We start from the raw sequence: 21,669 nt of genomic DNA, 5'->3' as shown, positions 1-21,669 counted from the left end.
CTTCCATCTCACTCTTCTGTCATCTACAGCATTTGGCTTCCATCCCCCGCCATCACACCCACATCCTGGTCAGCAGGAAAGAGAAAGGGGAGGGTGGCATGCGCCCAGCTAACAAGTCCGTCACTACAGAAGAAGAGAAAAAAGGATACTGATGAAACAATGAACAGGGCCAGGGCTTGCCGTGAGGTCTTCGGTCTGGTTTTCTGAAAGGCTCGCCCTTGAACGTGATGGCGGGATTGTGAACCCATCCTGTGGGAGGGTCCCAGGTACAGGGTGCAGCATTACAATGGCGAGTCTCCTTCTAAGGACTGTGGGGAGGAAGCTGCCAGGGGGTTCCTGCAGGTGCCAAAAGAAGGGCTTTACTCCTTGGTAGGCGTAGTGCTAGACTTCACCTGAGGCAGAACTGCGCGAGCTTCCCTGCTTGCGCCCTGGGAGGTCTGGCTCTCCCTCAGCTGGGCCGCCCTCTCAGACCTGCGCCCCTGTTACTTTCCTTAGCATTCACTGGGACTTGGCCCCCTGCTTGGCTGCCTGCCTGCAGAAAGTGAGAGGGGCTGAACTGTACTTGCTTTAGGGGAAAGTTCTTTAAGAGACTGTAACCCTGGCAGCCCCTTCCCATTCTTTGTTTTGTTGGCCCTCAGCTTGAACTATGCTTAGAAATCACTTAGGCCTCTGGGGCCAGACACTGGGCTGCATGGCTCCTGCTCTGATTTCCCCATCCATGCAGCGTCATAGCTTCCTTACTTCCTAAGACTTTTGAACATTTTTGGTCCAGAGACGGCTCTGTCATCTGACAGTTCCTAGGAAAACCATGGAGGTGGACACTTGTGCTCTGCAGTTGGGAAATCATTGCATCTCGACTCATCCACAGAGAGACCATATCTGTCCCAGGATCCCAACACACCAGGAGGGGAGAAGGGCCCTTTTGGCTGGGGGCCATCATCTTCAGGCTCCACAGGGGCCACCCTTGTGGAGAGTGCCTTGTCAGAAGAGGCAGCTAAGGCACAGAAGAGCACAGGAGCTGCCCAGGGACACACGTTCAATAAAGAGTGGGGCTGGGAGCCGGGCAAGCACGTGGCTCCAGAGAGTGTGCTCTTGACTCAAGGAACTTCCAAGGGCGGAGCCTGCATAATGAATCAAGGAAACAGGAGAATTTTGCTCCAGGTGTAGGGGGGTGGGACCCAAGCCTAGGGATCCAGTGACTCGGCTTGACACCCACTTTACTGGGCTCCCTGGGTAAGCCAAACCCACTCTTTGCTACTTGCTCCCATATTTGAAAAAGGAGGGTATTGACCACAGTTGGGCTCTGGAGACATTACCCACACTCTTATTCCAGATGCTTCTGCTACCTAGGCTGGGTCCACCAGCTGCCCCAAGAATAATGCCCTCAGGAGGCCTGATGCTGGCCCTCACCGAACCCTCCAACTAGGTCTGTGCGGAAACGGGTTCCTGTTTCCTGACATTCCTGGCTTTTCCTCCAGGACACGACTGGACCTCACCCTCCTGCCTGGCTGAGATAATCCACCCTGGGCCATCTGTCCCACCCCCTCAATCTGCTTCTCCCCCCCCCCCATCCCACCTTAGCCCCAAGGCCTCCCCGCCCTTCCTGCCTCTGGGCCTTGAATCAAGCCAGTCCCTTGGCCCTGCTAACTGATCCCTCCTCTTCTTTGTCCAGCCAAATCCTACATGTAACCCTGCCAAATTCTGCCCCCCAACAACCTTGCCTCCAAGGTCCCAGACAGAACCAATTTCCCTTTACTCTGGGATGTGGGTACACCTCTATGCAGATAATAATAACAGCACTAGTCATGGCAGCTTGCACGGGAGCCATGAGTGGAGCTCACCAAAGGCTTCACAGTCACCATCTCATTTAATGGGCCAGGTTCTTCCCTGCAGAGGCAACCTAGCGTTTAGGCTCCATCTCCCTGTTCCCCACCCCCTTGGGCTGTAAACACTATGTCCGAACATTGCTTCACAATTGTATAGTTCCTAAATCAAACAGCCCTCTGGGAAGGGCTTTAACATCTCATTTTGCAGTTGAGGACACAGAGGTTCAGAGAGGTTGTGGGACCAGGCTGGAAAGTGGTCGGGCTGATGCCATGGCCCAGGCCTTCTCATTCCTAGTGGCGTGCTTCTCCAGGAGACCTTGCTCCCTGAGTCTGTACCCCGGATCTGACTCATTTCTGTCTTCCTGCTTCATCCTTAGCCCGGCAAATATGGTGTCCCGAACTCAGGGAACCAGGAGGGATATGTTGACAGAAAACAACGAATTCTGATTTGTTGATGACAGTCATTCTGACAGGTGTAAGATGGTATCTCATTGCAGGTTGTTTTTTTGCAATTCTCTGATGGTTGGTGACGGTTACATCTTTTCATATGTCTATTGGCCATCTGTATGTCCTCTTTAGAAATGTGACTATTCAGGTCCTTTGCCTATTTTTTAATTGGGTTGTTTGGGTTTTTTTGGTGTTGAGTTTTATAAGTACATAATAAATTTTGGATATTAAGCCCTTATCAGATGTATTGGCAAATATCTTCTCCCATTCTGTGGGCTGTCTTTTTATTTTGTTGATAATTTCTTTTGCCGTGCAGAAACTTTTTAGTTTGATGAAACCCCATTTACTTATTTTTTCTTGTTTCCCCTGCCTGGGGAGACATGTCCAATGAAATATTTCTACAAGCAATGTCTGAGATTTCCCCCCCCCTCTATGTTTTCTAGGATTTTTATGGTTTCAGGTCCTACATCTAAAGCCTTTGATCCATTTTGAATTTATTCTTGTGTGTAGAGTAGGAAGGCGGTCTAGTTTCATTGTTCTGCATGTATCTGTCCAATTTTGCCAACACCATTAATTGAAATAACTATCTTTAGCCCACTGTATGTGCTTCCTTCCTCTGTCAAATATTAATTGACTATAAAGGTATGGGTTTATTTCTGGGCTCTCTATTCTGTTCCCTTGATCTATGTGTCTGTTTTTATGCCAGTACCAGGCTGTTTTGATTACCATGGCCTTGTAGTATAATTTGATATTAGGTAGCACGATTCCTCCAACTTTGTTCTTCTTTCTCAGGATCATTCTTGCTATTTGGGGCCTTTTGTCCTTCTATATACATCACTGGAATTTTGATAGCAATTGCATTGAATCTATAGATTACTTTGGGTATTATGGTCATAAAAACAAGTGCTGGTGGGAATGCAGATTGGTCCAGCCACTGTGGAAAGCAGTACAGAGATACTTCAAAAAATTAAAAATGGATCTGCTTTTTGACCCAGCAATCCCACTTCTGGGAATATACCTGAAGGAACCCAAAACACTAATTCAAAAGAACATAAGCACCCCTATGTTCACCGCAGCGTTATCTACGATAGCCCAGATATGGAAGCAGACCAAGTGTCCACCAGTAGATGAGTGGGTAAAACAACTATGGGACATTTACACAATGGAATTCTACTCAGACTTAAAAAAGGATAAAGTTGTACCCTTTGCTACGGTATGGATGGACCTGGAGAACATTATGCTAAGTGAAATAAACCAGTCAGAGAAAGACAAATACCGTATGATTTCACTCTTATGTGGAATCTAATGAACAAACCGAACTAACAAGCAACACAGAGACAGATTCATAGATGAAGAACAGATGACAGCTAGTGGCGGGCTGGGTTAGGGGTGAGGGACAGAGCAAAAAGGAAAAGGCCTCATGGACATGGACAACATTGTGGTGGTGGTTGGGGGGGCAGGAGGTGGTCTAAGGGGACTAGATGGTAACGGGAAAATATATAATAAAGATTAAATGAAAAACAATAACAAAAAATGAATTCCCCAAGGCCTGGAATCACTGTCCTAGAGCGCCTCCCTCCAGAGCGCTCCGATGCCAGCCCCCTGCCCCCCGCCCCTTCATCTTCGCACCTGAGAAGGGGCAGAGGTGGGATCCTGAGAGCCTGAAATCCCGGTGCCTTTTCCTTCACGGGAAACTGTAGAAAACCCAAAGGCACTTCTTCTTTGCCCTGAAGAAATGGGACAGCCTCTGCTAGTTTTTGTCCTTGCCAGTACAGCAGGGTAAATCCAGCCCCTCCTTCTAGGATACAGCCCCCTGGGAGGCTCTCAAGCAGTTAGAAGCTGGGGGGGGGGGCACTGCAGGGCTGCCCTGCGGAGTGCCGGGCACTGAGTCATCTCCCCGGAGGCCAGGCCAGGCACAGCCCTGCTCACTTGCCCACAGGGACTCCCACTCCCTTCCCAAGAATTCTAAATCCTTCTAACAAGTGACAGTCCTCTCCAAGTGGGTTTCCCGGTAGACTTTAGCTCAAGTGAGTGATTTCTCTTTCCCAAAGGGGATCACGCTCCTGCTTGTCAGCCCGGGCCACTCATAGCTCCTCTCTCCTGTGGCAGTGACAGCTGCCAACTCTCGATTGCTCAGTATGTGCACAGGACTGGGCTCCAGCTGCTGTACTAATGGCTTCCCATGTCATGTCTTCCTCTGCAGAGTCCAGACAGCACAGGCTCTGGGCTTATGTCTCATCCCCTTTGTGCTTTCTGTGCCTGCTCCGTAGGAGGCACTCACGGCTGTTGGCGAGTAAGAGAGTAGAGCTTTTATTGTGAAAAAACCTTACTTAGTGGATAGTTTACAGATCCCTTTCTGGAAAAGGGGACTATATTAATTTCCAAAACTAGAGAGTATATTAATCTGTTAACAAATAGAACTTTCTAAATTTTGAGCGTCTCCTAAAGCTAACTTTGGGAACCTGCGACATTAGATGGTGTCCAGCATAATTCACATACCATTAAATTCACTCTTTTAAATGGATAATGAAGTGGTTTTGAGAATATTGACAAGGCTGTGCAACCATCATCATCATCTAATTCCAGAACATCTTACCACTCTACGAAGAAGCCTGGTGCCCATTAACAGTCACTCCACCTTCCCTTCCCCAGTCCCTGGCAGCAACTCATTTATCTACTTTCCGTCTCTATGGATTTGTCTGTTCTGGATATTTTATATAAATGGAATCATACGCTATGTGGTCCTTTGTGTCTGGCTTCTTTCACTTAGTATATCATGTGTTTAGTCATTTACTTTAAAAAATCAGCATCTCCTGATGTTTCTCAGAGCACCCAGACCCCCGGGGGTTCTGAGGCCATAGTGCCTGTGAGGTCATGAGCAGCCACAGGCCGTCGGGGCTGCGTGGGGTCTGGGAGGTGCAGGAGGCAGGTGGGAGAGCCTCTTCACAGCAAGGGCAGCTGCAGAACTAGGGATCAGGAAACAATCACACGTGGGGACTGCACTAGAATGTTCCTTGGGGGAGGAGAAAGCCCAAACCTGATTCTCTCATGGTGAGAGAGGAGGGTCAAGCCCACCAGCCCTGGGCCTGCCATTCTGAGCCTGAGGGGACAATCCCATTTCTGAAGTGGCCTCCAAGCTCAACAGGAGGACAGGTCTCCAGGGCTTGACTGGATCAGACCTGGAGGAGCAGAGCAGGCAATAGCCACCCACCCTCTTTGCCACCACCTTCCCATCCCACCCAGGCTCCTTCAGGCTGGGGAGCACCTGCTGACCGGAAGTCCCACAGGCCGAGTAGAGCCAAAATGAATGCTTTGGTTTTATAGGTGGTGTGTGCAGGAGCTGATTACTTCATTAATGAATGAACTCCCTTTTGTTTTTTTTGTTTTTTTTTTTTAATTTAACTTGCTTTAGTCCATAGAGGATCTGAGGTGGTTTATAAACACAAAACAGGCGCAAGAATTAAAAAAAATAAAAAAAGACAGATCAGCCCAGGGGAGACGGCAGACAGAAGGTGTGGACCAAAGGGCCAGACAAGCATGGATGAGTAGTTTAGAAGGCCGCACGCGTGGCTCTGTTTGGGCCCTGGGATCAGGGTCTGGCTTCCTGGCAGCCAAAGGAAAAAGGACAACACAGCTAATCGCACGTTCTCAGTGTCCCGACGACAAACACACCTGCTCCTCAGGAAGAGCAAAGCTCTCCTTGGCACGAAGATCTGAAGGGAATTTCTCTCATGCTGTTTTCAAGAGCGAGCCATTCATGAAGTCACTTCTCCCGTGCTTCTGGGGCTCCGGCGTGCCGGCACTGGGCGGGCTGTGCTGGCATCCGGGATGCCAGCTGGGCCCCGCCCCTCACATCACTACTCTTGTTTGGGAAACACGGTGCCATGTGGGGACCACGGTTTCAAGTTTTGCCAAAAACACATACCATCTGTACTGTTACTTATGTAGTACTTTAACTTATATTGACTTGTTAAAACATGCCTCATCCTAAGCCATTAGGATCACAGGTATAACCGCCAATTCTAGGGTTTTATTGAATTAAAGAGATTATTATTATAATAAAGAACCTCACCCATGTTTTCGTCTAAAATCACCTCGTGTTCTACCAGCGATTCGTGTCCTGCACTGGAAACAAGCCCCCGCCCCTCACCCCAGTGCACGGGGGCACGCCTCCTCTGCTAAGGCCAGCAAAGCTCCACCTCCCCTCCTCCCCCTGATGAGTGGGGACTTGGATGCTCAACTCTGGTTAAGTCTCCGCCTTCACACCCTATGACTGCAGAGATGGAAAGGCCCTTGAACAGCAGCATCCAGTTTAAAGCCCACGTGTGACAGAGGAAGATGCTGGAGGCTGGGGAGCAGAAGGGACTTGCCCCAAATCACAAGGCTAGTGACAGGGCAGGTGCCAAGATGTCTCCCAGACTTGTCTTGGTCACAGCCACAGATGGATCTGGGAACATTCACATAACTGAAACCTGGAACTCACGGAGGAAGTCTTGAGAGGGACCAGGGACTTGCCCAACCCTGCAGCTGGCCCACCGAGGGCAGGAACCTTGTCTGTTTTGCTCACCTGGGTAAATCTAGTTGGTGCTCAGAAAACAACTGTGGGGCATTAACGCCAAGCTCAGGACACTGGTCTCCTCTGGAAGTGGGGGGAGGGGCTTCCAATTGTGGAGGGCTATGCAGGCTTCCACTGTATTTGTTGAAGTCTTCTTTTTTTTAATTTTGTCAATGAAAGTTGACATTTAATATTATTTCATATTAGTTGGGTGTACAACATAGTGAATAGACATTTACACAATTTATGAAGTGATTCCCGATAAGTCTAGTACCCACCTTGCACCATTATTGTAATGTAATTGATTATATTCCCTATGCTGTACTTTACATCCCCGTGTACTGAAGCCTTTTTAAAGCGGGGGGTAGGTTCACTATTGTTTGTTATATTATCTATAGACAATATATCATCTATATTGTCTATTTTGGTGTTGCTGTTTGGTTGGAATGTTTTGAAAATTTAAACATACTTATTAAATAGAGGAATAAATCTAGTATCCCCAACAAGTGTTTAAAGCTTCTCTCTGCTAATATGACACTCTGCGCCCCATCTCAAGTGGAAGAATGGCCCTGATTTGCACAGCAGGTAGGGGTCTTCTCGGCTTGTCACCCCTCCCTCCACTCCCAAAGCCTGTGGCACTTGGGTGGGGAATCTGAGCATGACTGTGGCCAACAGAGGCAGAGTCCATCTCAAATGGGCCACGACATCGCCAGTTGGCTCACACAAACCTGACCGGGTCTAGAAAAGCCGCTCGGAGAACCCTGGCAGGACCCACACAGGCTCCGCCAATGAGTGCCACATCAGAGCGGTGAGTGTCTCTGTAAAAACAAGCCACTGACCAATGTCTTTGCTCCCCACCGGCAAAGAACACCAGTCTTGGCATATACATTTTGTGAACAACAGACTATCTTGGGTCAAATACCAGCCTAGGGTGCACTTTGAGGTTGCCATAACAGGTCCACAAAGTCTCAGAGTTCTGGGTTTGGAAGGAACCTCCAAGGCCAGTGCCACAAGCTCCCATGGAAGCCTCACACCTCCCTTAAGGGGCTGCTTTCCAGAGACCACTCAAGTCCTGGGGGAGCAGAAATCACTCTTCTTTCTTTTGTAAGAAGGTGGGTAGGCATTTTTTGTGTTTATAAAATGGAATCATCCCTGCTTTTCTTCTCTACACCTTGCTTTTCTCATGGAAAATCTTCCTAGGTCAAAGGCCAACATTTTTTTGAGCAGTTAGAATACACTGGGCACAATGATAAGCACCTCTGTGCATCAAGCCTATAGGGCAGGCACTATTTTAATACCTACGTTACCACACACACACAGACTGAGAGTCAGAGATGTTATATAGCCCAGTTTGTAAGTTGTGGGATGCAGAACCGAGCCCTGGAAGTCTGTCTCCAGACCCCGTGTTCCTAACCACTGCATTTTACTGCCTTTCAAAGCAGACACAGGGTCTGTATCCTTCTTCTTTTTGACATTATTACAGAGATCCCCCATTTTCCCCTCCTTTGCTCCCCTCCATCCAGCCCCCCTCCCCAGGCCTCACTTACATTGCTACCTGTGTCCACGGCCTGTGCATATGTGCATAGATGTTCTTTGGCTAATCTCTCCCAGTTCCCCCACCTCCCCCCCTGCGAGATCTGTCGGTCTGTTCCAGATATCTGTGCCTCTGGTCCAATTTTATTCATCACTTTGTTTTGTTCATTAGATTCTGCATATAAGTGAGATCACATGGTATTTGTCTTTCTCGGACTGGCTTTTTTCTCTTAGCATCACAATCTCCAGGTCCATCTAATAGCTGAATGATGGGCCATGGTTTAGATGCAACACTTCCAAACTTTCCCGACCATTAAGTTTTCCAGTTTTTTTTCTAACTTTATTTTTGCCACTAGAAATGTTCAGCAGACACCCTCTGTACATATAACTGAGCAGACTGGTGCTATTGTTCCATAGGCCGGGTTACTGGAAGGGGCACCATGGGTCGGGGGTGTGCATGTTATGGGTTGAAGTAGCTCTGGGGGTCCATGGTTCGTGGCGTCTTCTGGAGGCAGAGCCAGTGATTCTCACTCACTGGGTTTGATTCCATCCTGAGGACCCCTCCGACCCCTCTTCTCTTTCTCAGTTTCTTCAAATGGTCCTCTGACAACCTGGTTGGCTGTCCCTATGGGTGCCTGGTCCTGATACCTCTCAAAGTGCAGCACCATCTGGGGTGACGTTCTCCCCACTGAAAGACACATGCAGAGGGGGACGGTATCTATTCTGATGTCAGTGGTGCCCTAGGAGAGATCGGAGTGGGTAGGGTTCCGAGTTCTTATCTTCAGTTCCTCCCCAAAGCACACGCATGCCTTCCTGAGCTAAAGGCCCTTGGCAGGGTGTTAAAGACCAGCCGAGTGCTACCCTCACAAAATAAAGGAAAACGAAGCTCGTTCTTCACTCAGAGAGGATGCCCACGATTTTGGAGGCAGACAGATCTTCATGCATCTTCCAGCTCAACACCTGTTTGCAAGAGCTCTGGGGGGCAATGACCAACCCAGGCTCATGCATTGGGTGTACGGCAGCATTTACATGAGCTGGGTGCAGGGTCATGGGGAGGGGGCTCTTTTCTCCAGCTCCCTCTGCCTGCTGGTTCCTAGAAACTGTCTTACTAGAAAGGCATAGTGTAAATATTTTGCTAAGCAGCCAAGAGAGGAAACTTACCCAGGCTGAGCTGCCCTGTGCTGGGCGCTGGCCGGGACACAATGCTCAATGAGGGCCATTATCTGGGAAGGGAGGGCTGTTTGTTCCGTTGCGGGTCCGTGCCAGAGCCCGGAGCCACCAGGCTTGCCACCCCGGCTGCCACACAGAAGAGTCTCCTTGCGCTCAGCAGACTCTGTGGTTATGCAATGCTGGGCCAGGAGGTTAACTCTCCCCAGACAGGAGCCAAGCCTTGTTCCTTCCTGCCTGAGTATGTCCATCTGAAAATGCTCAAAATTGAGAGCCTCAGTGTTTGCAAAAGTGCTTGGGCCCCGAATCTGCTGGTTTATTCCAAAGGCCACAGTGTGCCCATCCCTGCAGCCCCTGACACCCTCCCACCAAGGCCCTGGGCCTCGGCCATGGTGTTAGCCCGTTGCTCCTCAGGTATTGCTCACAAGCCTTGCAGTCCTTCCTCCCAGTCTGTGTGTTGGCCGTTCCCTCTGCCTGGAACGTTCCTCTCCCCCTCTTTCTGTTGTGTCTAGTCTAAGCCCCTGCTTTCTTAAGCATAAGTTCCATCCCATAATCTTAAAGCCTTCCCTGACCACCCAACCACCAGTGACCCATTCTCCAGATGAGAAAACTGAGGCTTAGAGAGGTTGACTAGCCGGAGAGTGGAGTGAATAAGTAGATCAGCAGGGTGTCTCTAAACTCTTTCTCTTACACCTTGCATCCCATCTGTCAGTGGGTCACAACAGCGCTGCCTGCACTGTACCCAGAATCCAACTAGCTCCCACCACCTGGTCTGCAACGCTGTCCCCTCCTGATGGCAGCACCAGACTCCTAGCTGGTCTCCGGCGCTGCCCTGGCCTCCTGCAGAGTGGTCTCCACACGCAGCCACGGGGTGGCAGAGGGGGCTGTTCGAACATCTGGCAGACCCGGCACTTCTGTGCTTCTCAGTGGCTGCACACCCTCTGCCTGTCCCCCCTCCAGCCTCCTCTTCTCCGATCCCCCCACGCCCCTCCAGCCATACTCGCCTCCTAGTTGTCCCCTCAAATGAGCCACCTCTGCTCCTCCCCTGAGAGCACAGTGCTCACCTCTCACCCCTCAGGTCTGCTCAAACGTCGCCTTCCCGCCAGGCCCCTCCTGACCACCAGAGGCCTTTTCTTTCCTGTCATCTTGGCAAGTAATACACATTTTATGTAAGGAAGAGGTAATGTTTTTAAAAAACACTTATTTATTTTTAGAGAGAGGGGAAGGGAGAGGGAAAGAGAGGGAGAACAACATAGATGTGAGAGAGAAACATCCATCTGTTGCCCCCTGTACGCGAGCCCTGACCAGGCACCCAAAACCCAGGCATGTGCTCTGACCAGGAATTGAACCGGTGGCCTTTCACTTTGTGGAATGATGCCCAACTCATTGAGTCATGTCAGTCAGGGCTAAAAGGTAATAGTTTTATTTTAGTGATGATATATTCATATCTTTAATACCTGCCCAAATATATACTATGTAATAAGGTGATAATAGAGGGGTGGGCAAAGTCAGTTTATAGTTGTAACAGAAATAACTAACTAGTAAATAATAATACAAGAATAAACCCTGTGTTTCATGAAATTACAACTGTAAACCTACTTTTGCCCACCCCTGTACGTTTGTCTATTTTCCCCTATTAGAATGTGACTCCAGGAGGCAGGACTTTTTCTGTGTTGTCCCCTAGAAGGCACGCGGTGCCTGTTGTGTAGGCAGGGCTGATTTGAAGGATCCACCTCTTGGAGGATCAATGATGGTGATGTTGGTCCCGGTGTCACCGTGACATAGTGTGTGTGTGGTAAGGGACAAGTGGGGTGGCACATGCAGGACGGATGGCAGGACAGGCTCTGAAGGTGCCCGGGAGGCCAGCAGGGAGGCCGCCCAGATGCTGCATTTTTAGGGCTTTGTGGGGGAAACGCCCAGACCTGGGCCCCAGCGCCTCCAGGCTCAGCCCCGGCAGAGCCGCTCCAGAGCAGAAACTCACAGAGGCGGCCACGGAGGCTGCTCGGACGGGGCTCCAAGAGCCCAGGTGTGGCTGGCCCCTCCCTGCTTTTAGGCACCTTGAATCTGCAAGGCCAGGAATATATATTTCAGAAAGCTCTCCTGTGGGTGACTTGTAGACTCCACTGGGCTATGGGACCTCAGCTGAGTTCCTCTGCACAGAGCTTTATCCCCGATAATAAATATCTGATGAATGAGGCCTTGGCTGGTGTAGCTCAGTGGATTGAATGTGGGCCTGCGAACCAGAGTATCGCGGTTCGATTCCCAGTCAGGGCACATGCCTGGGTTGCAGGCCAGTTCCCACAGGAGACTCATGAGAGGCAACCATACATTGATATTTCTCTCCCTCTCTCCTTCCCTTCCCCTCTAAAAATAAATAAATCTTTAAAAAAAATAGCTGGTGAATGACTAAAGAGAGAGACAGCAGGGAGGGGTAGGAGGAGCTAAGATGGTCGCAGGAGAGGAAGAGGAAGGCTCCCAGAGACAACAGGATCCCGGGATGCCTGCCAATCAGAACCCGGCAGAGACCAGACACCAGGGCTTGTCCCAGCAGGTGGGGCGGGTGGATCCATCCTCACCAGCTCTCCCACACCGGCAGCCACACTGGCGGGAGCACAGATCTCCACCAAACAGAAACTCGTGATTTTGCTTTCATTTGGATTGACGTTTTTATTTACCCAGGGCACAACTTCTTTGAGGTTGGCTGGTTTTCTAAAGAGGAGCCCCGACTGCGTTACTTGGGTGACTGACTGTTCAAGTCTCTCTTTTCTTAGTCTGCTCTGGCTCATCTGGACTCCACTCTCATCTCTGCACACTCTTCTCTTTCACCCGAGCCTGTTCTTCACGTGCGCATTCCTCAGGCTTTGACTCTTCATTTCCTTCTGTCTCTCTCTGCATTTTTCACCTTGTCGAATTAGCAGCTTCTGCAGCTGCACACTGCGCTGCCCCAGAGATGCTCTGCCTGGAGATAGCCTGTCCTGCATTCCAGCTGCCGACATCTTGACGTGGCCATCCCGCCAGCCTCTCAGATTCAGTACACTTGGCCCCAAGCCCATCTTTTCTTTTCTGCTGCCTCTGGTGCCATCATTCTCCTAAGTCCCCCAGGACTGCAACATCAGCACGACGTGGGAACTCTGTTCCCCTGCCCCCGCATCACCCCTCTACCCATCCACCCCACCCACTCCCTCACTTGCTCTACACCTACTGACCAAGCCCCGCTGGGTACCAGGCTGTGCTGGGCTCTGGGGACAGTCACCATGCCTGTCTCTCTTCCCGCTGTGGGACCTCCAGGACCACCCCAGGCCCTCAGATTGTGAGGAAGCCTGTTTCGCCCTAGGCGGTCTCATATCTGCAAGTAGCCCACAGCATGACCTTGGGGAAGTCACCCACCAGGTCTTAGCTTGAATGTCCCCGTCTGCTCTTTGAGAGGATCATTTGTTCCTGCCTTGCCTCTGCCCGGCCTGGCTGTGACACCCACAGGTGACATCAGTCTGAAGGATACTTAAGACTATCACCCCCAAACATGTGGTAGCCTTCCTCACTCCTATGGACCACGGTGTTACCCCCACCCCGCAGCCTTCTCGCCTCCAGTCTCAGACGGGCCCCAGATCTGCATTTTCAAGAAACGCCCCAGATGATTCTGCCGCAGGGTGTGTGCTGCACTTGGAGAAATTCTGGCTCACAGGGTAAAGTCCAAATTCCCTCCCCCTGCCCCAGGTCCCTGGCCAGACCCTAGCCCTGCTTTCCAGACGTGGGCCGGGCCCATCAGCTGCCGTCAGGAGAATACTCAGTGCTCACCAGGCCGCTCTGTCCACTCACCACCTTGAACCCAGAACCAGGTCCCCACCCCTCCTCCAGTTCTGCAACACAGAAAGCCTTCCTGGCCTCCTCTTCTCTCTGAAAGTCTCTTTCCCACCAAGCAAGGTCCAATCTGAGTGCTTTCCCCTTCCTCTCTACAGGTCAGAAATACCCCTTGTCGCTGGCCATGAGCAGACACAGCTGCCGCAGTCCCCCACCCGGGTCCCTGCCTGGCTCACATTCTAGCTTCCTAACTAGACCCTGAAGGCCACTACCCCTCTCACAGCTCTCTGTTCAGTAGCAAATGTGAACTGAGCACCTGTGAAAACCTGAACACCTACCGGGTGGCACACAAAGGAGGGAGGCAGAATTCCCGCCTGGAGGGGTGTCTGCTCTAAAGGCAAAGACAGAGGGTGCGTGCATAAATGGTCAGAGGGGAATGAAGATAGGAAACTGCAGGATCCCAGAGCAAAGGCTCCCAAAGCCACGGGAGAGGAGCACCCAGGGAGCAGGGACAGAAAAATTGAGGAAGAAGGAACAGTGAGTGCGAAGGATTGAAGTGTGAGGAGTTCCGCAGGATGACAGGGGATGGCTGGACTGGGGACGCTGAGCTGAGGGGCCCCCGACGCATCCTGTAGGTCAGGGGTCGGCAAAGCCAGCCCACTGCCTGTTTTGGTGCACGTGGTTTTACCGGAACACAGCCACGCCCATTTCCCCCCACAGGGGAAAGGCTGCTTTCACGAAATGGCAGCAGAGGTAAGTAGCAGCGAGAGAGACTACATGTCCAGCAAAACTTAAACTATTTACCAGCGGGCTATTGAGAGAAAAGTTCTGCCGATTCCTGCCACAGGCTTTGGAAGATACTGGCAAGTGTTAAGCAGCGGACAGCATGGTCAGATGTGTGTGTTATCTTTCTGTCTCTCTGGGACGACGCAGGGGTGGGCTGGAGCAGATGAGCCAGCAGGAAGGGAAGGTGGCTAGGAGGCTGGTTCGACTGTCCAGGGGGGGCTTGGGGATCGACAACGCAGCTGCTGCCTATTGAGAGCGTTATTCAGAGTTGTTGCGTGCCTTCACTGGATGAAGCTCTTTACATCTATCCCCTCATTTCCTCTGCACAGCAACTGCAGATCCTGTCGTTACCCCCCTCTTACAGTGGGGGCACAGAGAGGTGAGGCAGTTTGCCCGAGGTCACACAGCTGGTATGCACCAGAGCTGGGACGCAAACCTAGTGTCAAGCTCAGGGTCTTTGGGGTCGAGCATGTTTGCTTGTTGACAGATGCCTTCCAGCTTCCCCGAGAATCCACAGAACACAGTCCTCCACAGGAGAAAATCTACCCTGAGTTGAGTCAGGCAGGAAGTGGGAGGCAAGCGGGTGGCTATTTTAGAAGAGCGACATGAAAAACCACGAAACTTCCTACCTGTCCCGTTTTGCTCCCATCTGTCCTCGGAAACAAGGCTGTCCCTCTCTTAGATAAAAAGGTGTTTCTCCCCACACAGTGGCTCTGCTGCTGGCGGTGGCAGAGAGCACTAAGCTTAGCACACGTTTGCTATTTTTAAAGGACTATATAAACAAACAGGGCTACGTAAATAAGAAAAAAAATGAGGTCATCCTTTTAAAATCTAAAAATGTCCCTTTTCTATGGGGTGAGCAGCAAAACCTCAGAAAGAACTGGTGCTCTTTTTTTTTCATCCCCAAGAGGCCTTCTGCAGCCCACGCCCTCTCAAAGCCAGCAGGCCCGCCCCTCCCTTCCTTGTGCCCACACAGGGAGGGCAGGAGGCCTGGGAAGAGGGACCCCTGGATTTTCTTCCTGGCTCTGTAGACTTTGCCTCTAATGACGCCCTAAGCCATTGCCCAACCCCAGCCACCACCTGTGTGGGGCCCTGACAGGTTGCTCACAAGCTCGGCCATGGTCACGGGCCTTCGTCCTGCCCAAGGCTGGCTCGACATGCTGACCCAGATGACCCCTCTGCCACCCCTCTCCTCTCCCATGCCCTCTCCCGACCTTCATCTGCTGAGTGGCCTCAAAGGCCCTTTGCATACTGAACAGAAGCCACTTGTAGGCTCAATTCTCCCCCACTCCCATTTTAAACTTTCCCCATGTTCTTTGGGACCTCTTCTTCCAAGCTGGTGGCTGGAGCTCATTAGAGTAGCCCCCAAGAGCTGTGCTGAAGTCATCAACAATAGTTAGGAGACACCCTAAGCTTTGGCAGAAACTCACGAGGAGGCTTCTCTGTGTTTCTTTTTCCACTACGAGCCCTCTCCCCTCCGGTTCCCTTGCTTCTCTCCCACACCACCATCTTTTACTACTTCCTCCCAGTGCTCAGCACCTATGGCTCCTCTGTGGTCCTTCAGCAGAGAAATGAGAACCACCAGTATTTGCCGAAGGAGCAGTTTTCAAATTGTGTTCTGTGGAAGTGTTTCAGAGGCTCTTTCAGGGTCACACGAGAATTTTATTCCAAAAATATAGTTCGACCCCCATTAATACCTTTATGAAAAATGGACCCGCCCCTTAGAACACAGTCTATCACACGCTATAACACGCTGAGCACAGCCAATGGGCACAGCCAGCTTCACTTGGTTCAGGCCTTGGAGTAAGGCCTGGGTAGATCTTGAACTTCAGTGTTGAACCATGCCGTGAACTAGAAAGACTGGAGCTCTTGAGTGGGCATCTTTATGTTGTTGTTGTTTGAATTCAGGGCTATACGTGCTTAATAAGCCTCACAAATAAGTACGCTTGAAAGCTTTCGGCGATAAGGGAATGTATTGCATGATTATCACAAAAAATGCCATAAATGATTGTGCACTTCCTGTCTGAGTGTTGTAATAAGAAGGAATTCAAGCAGTTGTTTGAAACTGTCAGTGATGCAAACCAGAATTCCCTTCTCCTTCCCGAATGTCCACATGACATTGAACCCACCCTGGGCTGTAAGGTAAGCTGTTAGAAATCTGCTACCAGTCACAGCCTCCTCCTGATATGACTTAGAATTTCCTTAACACTGAAAAAACCCAGCCAAAACAAACAAACAAACAAGCAAACAAACCAAAAGAGCAACATTGGATGTTACAGCTGACACAGGGATACGAAGATTGTCTGGAGCACAGGCCAGCAAACTTCTATAAAGAGCCAAATAGTAGATATTTTTGTTTTTGTGGGACAGACGATCTCTGTCCCAGCTCCTCAGCTCTGCCATCAGAGTGGGAGAGCAGCCACAGATACCGTGTAGACGAAATGGCATGGCTGTCCTCCAAAGCCATTTTATTTCCAGTCACCAGGCAGCGGCCTGCACGAGGCCCCCTGGTTGCGGTGTGCCCACCTCCGATCCTGACCCTGAAGTTCCAAAGCCTTTATGCATCAGAGTCATCATTCCATTGAGGGGCTTTCATAGTAAAAAGGTATTAAATTTTTTTAAATTTTAAGATAAATGTGTATTAATGCATGTGTATTAATAAACTACCACTTTAACCTGTTTTGTATCATTGGCATCGTGTATGGGATTTAACTTTTAAAAATGGCTCCTAAGATGCTCGAAGTCTGCACACTACCAGCAGAGTGCTTTGCTGCTGTGAAAATGCTTTCATACCCATTTTCAAATAAGGTTCGCCCTCTAGTCACTTACTGGGAAATCACATGTGCTCTGAAAGGAGCCCCAGCCCAGGTGCCTGCTGAAGGGGAGGCTCTGACTCCGCACCTCCCTGCCCTCAGAGCAGCCCACACATAGCTGGTCCTAGGCTCTGGATGGTGTTAATGAGCCTCTCCAGCACAGGGGCGTCTGTGATGCCGCTGAAGGCTGGCACGCAGCAGGCTCCTGCCTGGCACACCCGCCAGCCTGGACCCGAGCCTTCCGCCTCATTCAGATGCCATGTATTCCAGCCCTTCCCTGATGGCTGGGGAGATGTGCCAGCAGTGGGCATGAGCGCCGGGACACTCCAGAAGCACTGAGTCAGCATCTCATTAATCACAGATGCTTTTATCCCCTAGGAAGAGCACGGGAAGGGGTGGGGACCAGACTTCTTGCTGGAACTGACAGCTCATTTCCCTCTGAGCTGGTCCCATCCTCTACAGAGCTTTCTATGCAGCTGGCAGAGCCCACGTGGATAAAAAGAGAGTCTGGGAGGGAAGCAGGGGGAGGGCACATGCCAGGAGGTCTGGGGAGGCCTCCTCACTCTGCACTCCCTGTATCTCTGCTTGCAGAGAAACCCCAGAGGTTTCTGTTTCCAGCCTAGTTCAAGTACCCACTGCACCCCTGGCTGAATAAATCCAGACTCTGCCCTGAGACTGACAGAGCGGGGGTGGGGGCAGTGAGGAGACCCATGATCGGCTCACTGTGATACGTGCAGAAGGAAACAAATGCTCAACTGAGCACCACGAGGTGTCAGCCCAGGAAGCCAAGGAAGGTGGACCCATTCATTATGGTTCTATGGATTCCTATGAAAATGTAGACATTCCTGGGGGAGGGGCATCCTTGAAGCTGTTACTGCCTTTCTTCAGGAAGCACCTCGGTGGAAAAGAAAGTGCAAGGACTTTTATAACAGGGGGAGCCGCTGTTCCTTTCTGGCTGTGTGACTGTCTTTAAATGACTGAACCTCTTCATGCTATTCCCTTATTTTCACAAAAGGGGCAAGAGAACCAGCTTCACTGGATTTCCTGCAGGACCGGTCTAGTCTGTAAAGTGCACCAGAGCCCATGAGCAGTGCCAGGCCCCTTTACACCCTGATTCTTAGGGACTCCCTGAGGTACTGGGACCCGATGGCAGTGGGGCCAGATGGCAGAGCATGGCAGACGTGTCCCAGTACTGGCCCGGGAGGACAGAGTGGCGGCTGTGCTGCCTGGTTGGGTCAGAAGGGCTGCTTGTGTTGGGGAGCCCTTGCTGTGGGCACAGCATCATTCCAGGAGCCTTACCTGTATTTTCACAGCAGCCCTGTAAAGTAGGTACCACTGCTTTCCCACAAGCGAGGAAGATGAGGCAGAGAGCCTGAGCAACTGCTGGAGCTGGGATTTGAGCGCGGGAAGACCCAGAGCCTTCACTAGTGAGCGCCACGTCAGACAACCCTCTCTAAATGAGGCTCACGTGCCCAGCCCTTGATGGGAGAATGATTTTCCACCCCCGCTGAGAGCCCTGCCCAAGGTCTGGGACCAGTGGGCCTACGTGGCGTGGCCCGGCTGTGGGCAGAGGCCTGGGCTGAGCCACCCCGCGGTTCAGCAGCTACTGTGATGCCATCTCTGAAGGTTACCTAAGGCCCTCTCTCCTCTCCATGAGAAAACTTCTGCTTGGAGGGAACGGATGGGGCACTGCTCACTGTACACAAGGCCCACGGGACCCAGAGCCAAGCCCACCGACCCAAGCAGAAGATGAGCACCCTGGAACCCCAAGTAAGAGGCCTCAGAGCACCCAGACCTTGGCTATATCAGAATCAAGATACAACCCCCCTGGGGGGGTGTAGCCCCACCCTAAGAGTCTGATTCAAAGAGTGTGGGCCAGGGAATCTGCCTTTTTTGGTTTTTTCCCCCAGCACTCTTGCCCCATCCCTGGTGATTCGGATGCATCCATAGCCAGACGCAATGAGCTTCTAACACCATACACCTGCCTGAACTGCAACCAGAGCTTCTAACCTAAAACCACAACACGTACCTGAAGAACAAAAAGGAGATCACACACACACACCGTAATGCAGGGGCACCTCCCCAGCGCAGTTGGGTAAGCTCCTTTGGAGCTGGGGCCCTGCTACCCGAATGTCACCAATTCTAAGGTGCAGGCAGTGGCCTGGAACCTGGCCCTCTTTCAATCCTTAACGCAGGGGAGGGCCCTGAAGAGACGGTGCTCAGCCTTCAGCATTCACTGTGCTCCTCGGACCAGGCAGTGGACGGACAAGAGCTTTCGTGGGGGGGGGGAGGGGGAAGGCAGTCGGGGGGGGGAAGAAGGTGGAGCTCCAGAAGGCAGGAGAGCACAGCGGAGCTGTCTGGTGGGGAGGCTGTGGTCCCTCAGAGGAGCTGCTGCCAGGGACAGAATGGAAACTGAGGAAGTGGGGACGCAGGACTACATTTGGGGGAGACAGCATGGGTCAGTGTAAGAGTGCTGGCCTTCGAGGTCTCTACTCCTGGCCAAGGAAGTCTGTAGAACATCCAGCTTTCACAGGGGCTCAAAGAAGGCAAGGATAACAACAAGAATAATACATTGAAAGAGGAAGAACACTAGCAAGCTTATGCAAGAGAAGGCAGAGCGGCGCCCCCAGCTGGCATCGTCTGTGACGGCCCGTTTCTTACCTGTGCTGCAGGCACCACTTCCGATGACCAAAACTGAGACGCTGTTCTCTCTGAACACCAGCGTTCATGTCCACTGCTGCTGCGGCCGCCCACCTCTCACGCTGGGCTCTTCCCTCCAGAAGGGGGAGCTTGCTTGGCCAGAACCTCTTGTGGCTCCTCCATGGAATAGGTCAAGGCTGCGAGTTTGGTTCTCAAATCCTGCAGGGGACAGTTGAAAAACATGGTCAAGGAGTGTTGTTGGTCAAATTTAGGCCACTTGTCTTGGCGCAGGGCTGGATCCCTGTGTTCCCCAAGGAGGACGGTGGCCACCTTGTACCCAGCTCCTCCTAACCTCCCTGAGGCTCCACTTCCTCACCAGTACAGGGGATAGATTCTAAGATGGCCCTCATGGTTTCCTGTCCCCCTAGTGTGTGTATCCTGCATTGTCCCTAGGACTGTAAATATGATGGATTTTACTCCCATGATTAGGTTCTATTACAGGGCACAGGTGACCTGAAACTAGGGAGATTATACTGTGGGCTTGACCTTACTGACAAAGTCCTTCAAAAGCAGAGTGTCCTCTGGCTGGTCACAGAAGAGGAGGTCACAGAGATGAAAACAAGGAGGAGACTCTGAGGCGCACTTGCTGCCTTGAAGGTGGAAGGGGCCTGGGGAGAGGGGCTGAGGGCAGCCTCTGGGAGCTGGAATACTTGATCTCCACTGGCTGACAACAAGGAAAAAAACCGAACTTCAGTCCTACAACCACAGGGCCTGAATTCTGTTAACAACCCGAATGAGCCTGGAAAAGGGGAATTTCCCCCAGAGCCACCAGGCAAGAACTCTGCCTAGAAACACCTGCATTTCAGCCCTAGCAGAGAATCCAGCCACTTAGAACTGTGTGCTGACGTGAGTATTGTTTCCAGCTGCTAAGTCTGATGTAATTTGTTATACGGCAAGAGAAACCCAATATGACCTGCCAGAGTGACTCGCATTCGGGCATGAGTGAGAAGTCAATACGAGACATGAGAGCACACTGCATTCCCCAAATCACTAAACAAAACAACACTTAGGGCCGATGGAGGCCTGGCTCAGGGCAGGAGCTGGACAGTGACTGCCAGACGAATGGACGAATGAGTAAACTCCAGTTTTCAGTAATCGACCTGCTGGCCTGTTCAAGGGTCAAATAGGGAAACATGAGGAACGGTCTTTAGGATCTAAAAAGCCTATGCTGTTTTAGTTGAGTATGGCGTGGTGTCCCATCCACCTGCTCTCTTGGGACCATACTCTGGTTTATCTGCTGGAGGCAGAGTGGCGTGATGGTAAGAATGCAGCTTCTGGGGCCAGGATATCTGGGTTCAAGTCCCAGCCCATCTACTCATTACCTTGTGTCTTTGGGAGGTCTCTTAGCCTTGTTGTGTCTGAAAAAGGGGGGATGAGAATGGCAAGGACCTCTGGGGTTTTAAGGATTCAGTACCTGTGAAGGGTCTGGACCAATGCCTGGCACACGGAACGGCCAGCGTAATTGCTATGGACATGGTCGCTATCCCAGAGCAGACTCCGTAATCTACTTCTGGAGCAACCTGCATGCAGGCCTGGGGCACTGCCGCCTTCCGCCCCTTGGGCACCCTACTTGTTACCGACACAGCCCGAGAACCGTTGGTGTTTTGGCAACTAATCCTTCTGCTGATTCCTACAGAATGTTCCGGGAACCCCTCTGCTGCCTGCCCCATACTTGCTGCTCTCAAATCCAGCCAGCTGTGTCCTACCCACATGCCAGAACAGCCTCACGCCACCACAGAGTGTGGCTGAACCTGCTCTGTGGCTCCCGACCATTTCCCGACCCTGCTGTCCAACCTCTTCACCACTCCACGGTTTTCCATCATCCCCAGGTCGACCCTCACACCCTCCAGGAGATCCTATTCTTACTGAAAACGTCTGTGCTCGGTCTCTCCCAGTGTGGAAACACTGCTTCCTCAGAGCACATTATTCTATAAATGTAGTCTATGATTTCCCACCTCGGAGCCTTCACGCATGTCTACCGGGCTAACTCCTGCCCAGCCTCCCTCGAGGCTCACTCAGCTTCCTTGAACTGGGAAATTCAGTC

At 51.3% G+C, this 21,669-nt stretch overlaps 1 protein-coding gene across 4 annotated transcripts in view; it reads right to left on the bottom strand.

The window, feature by feature from the left end:
* Positions 1 to 21,669, bottom strand: part of HIVEP3 (HIVEP zinc finger 3) — a 410,805-nt gene that overhangs the window by 63,838 nt on the left and 325,298 nt on the right. For all 4 annotated transcript variants that reach the window (XM_037032649.1, XM_037032652.1, XM_037032653.1 and 1 more), the window contains one exon: positions 19,587 to 19,784. The gene's annotated coding sequence lies outside the window, so the exon portion shown is untranslated. The remainder of the gene's footprint in view (positions 1 to 19,586; positions 19,785 to 21,669) is intronic.

Source organism: Sturnira hondurensis, unplaced genomic scaffold, assembly GCF_014824575.4.
Source record: "Sturnira hondurensis isolate 20B ecotype Veracruz unplaced genomic scaffold, ASM1482457v3 Scaffold0021490, whole genome shotgun sequence".
NCBI lineage: Eukaryota > Metazoa > Chordata > Mammalia > Chiroptera > Phyllostomidae > Sturnira > Sturnira hondurensis.
Note: the sequence above shows the minus strand (reverse complement) of the source record. Positions and strands in the feature narration are given on the sequence as shown.